Source organism: Ylistrum balloti, unplaced genomic scaffold, assembly GCF_031769215.1.
Source record: "Ylistrum balloti isolate Yb309-2 unplaced genomic scaffold, AGI_CSIRO_Ybal_v1 Utg369840, whole genome shotgun sequence".
Lineage (NCBI taxonomy): Eukaryota > Metazoa > Mollusca > Bivalvia > Pectinida > Pectinidae > Ylistrum > Ylistrum balloti.
The window spans coordinates 890,767-893,480 of record NW_026781998.1 but is presented as its reverse complement, the minus strand read 5'-3'; positions in this window follow the sequence as shown (position 1 = coordinate 893,480).

Sequence of the window (2,714 nt, the reverse complement as noted above, 5' to 3'; positions counted from 1 at the left end):
TGAACCTTTTCTCTATTTCGAGATTATTTAAAATCTCATTGAAATAGAATTTCAATATTGAATAAAGAATATTTTTTGTAGAAGAATAAGCTTGAAAACATCATTTCCTGTGTAAATTAGATTGTACTTAAGTTATTTATGTTTAGGAGCTGAATAATTTTCTATAAGGAATGTTTCCTTGATTTGATTTTTAAGTTAAAACTGCTGGGCATATGACTAGAAATCTATTTTGTTAATTATCATGCTTAGGCACCTTGAACAAACCTGGAACTCAGGAGTGATCCCAGGACTAATTTTATCTACACTGATGTGGTTCGATTAGAATTTCAATTACAGGGACTCTTATCACCATGTTTCCCAAAAATTGTACCCCAATTTTTTTTACCTTCATTATCATATCAGTCCTAGTTTATTTCATAGTGTTGAAATGAAAGCATTTGATGAAGTGTTAAGTTGTTTGGGTAACACCACCTTATTCATTCAGTGATAAACCAAGTGTTATGTTACTGAATCAGGTACACAATGAAACAAAGGGGGATAACTGCTGAGCTCCAAACAACACCTTGAGATTTTTACATCTTTTCTTGCTTCAAGTGATTTAGACATTGATGCAGATGTCAGTAATGAGTTCTTTATGCAAGGCATAGAATAATAAATAAATGAAAATATATTGATGTCATCGTTATATTTATGTTTCTGATGGATGAATTGTGTTGTCAATCATCTATTTGTCTTCTCATACAAACCATGTTATGTAGCTTTTTATGACATCATCATTATATAGTGAAATAACAACACACACTTGTAGATTACATGGCACGGATGGAGCCAAGATGTCTTCAGGTTTGACATGGAAAAAGATTGATTTCTGTAATATTGGCTAATCAACATTAATCATGTGAGAAAAGAAATCCTAAATTAATTTCCATTTCATTAAGTTGATTAAGTTTGGCATTTCATTTCAGTTAATCGGAACTCTGCTGATTGTTACTCTAAAGTGAAGTGGAAATGTAAGACCCTATATGTATGTATGAGAACAACATATAGATTACTCCCAAAACCTGTAAGGGATTTCTGATCATTGTTATTGATATGCAAATAAAATAAACATATAATATAAAAATGTAGGAAACCCCAGAGTGTTCCTAAAAAGTAAGTGCCTTCGCTGCATCAACATGATAACAACCCTGCAATGTCCTTAAATGAGTGTCAATCACAACTGGCGTCATATTACACAAGGAAAAACATTTCCGGAGCTCATTGATATGGCCTTAAAATCTTAAAACAGCCGCCAGGAGACTGCCACAGTTTACTTGGGTGTACTAGTAATCTACAAAATCTCAAGTTATTGTCATTCATATATTATGTTTTTAAATATATATAAGTTATACCCATGTATGAACCCAGAACTTTTCTTTCAGTCATGTTTTTTCTAGGTGTATTTATGTCCAGTACAAGTGTTATACCATATTGATTTTCTTTTTGTGTTCTGATTAAGTGTAACTTTGGTCAAAATGTTCATGTTCTGTCCGAATCAAAAGAAATGGTTCAATCTGTGTTTTGAAAAAAAAGAAAGAAAAGAAGTAATCAGTGAAACTTCCAAGAAATATTTTTTTTATTATTATTCCAAGTTTTTTAAGAATATATGCATTAAGCATACTTATCACAGATTATACAAGAAAGGAAATTAAATAATGAGGAAATATATTATGATAAGGCACCTTTATAACAAGTACTGAAAACAGCAATCATTTACAACAATAACAATATGGTCACAGCTAGAATACTCTCTTCAACATAGAAAATGATCCATTAAAAGCCTGTATTGAATTGTCTTATAAGAAATAACAAAACGAAGTCTAAAACTGGGCACAATTTTTCTAAACATATGAAAAGCAGTTTTCAATGATAGATTGGCCTATACATTGGTACTGGGACACAATGATAAACATGCATTTTTAAACAGCAGACTTGGGTTGTAACTATGGTTTATTTACATGTAGATATATTTATACAGCAGACTTGTAAGAAAATATAATATGCTATGTATATGTGATTATCACAGATTGTCTATAATACTTCATTGTGCATCATATAACAATACACCATTTTATAACACTACATTCACTCCTGACATCAGGGTACATGTCCACAAGTTTCTGTTTAGAATTTTATTTCTCTATTTAAGTTTCCTTAAGTACAAGGAATCCACTCCAATGTTGTCTTACTTAGAAATTAAGAATATTTTCAGTAACAAAACTACACAAGGCAATCATCACATTTCACAACGATTTACATAAGGCATAACATAACTGCCTCACTAGGCGAGAACACACAGGGACGGAATAACATACACTTCAGAAAAATGACATTAACTGGCATGAATATAAAACAAGCTTGATTAAAATGTAATAGCGCAGGCGCCAATGTGAACAAGGATTGAGCATTTAAAACTTAATTATTGTGATAATAAAAAAAATCAAATCGTCTAACAGTTTAATATATGTGATATAATTCATAAAGTTCAGTTACTCTAACTTAAATAATCTAAAACAACTTCCCGACGTGCACACGCCACGCCAATCTATGCCCAGAGTTGTCGTTCCTTACACTCGGTAAAATGTGAAGTGAAGGAATGAAAACTGTGAGGAGAGGTCACCGCCACGATTCATGTGACGTAAAGCTTCCCGCGGTGACTTGTCTTCAAGATGACG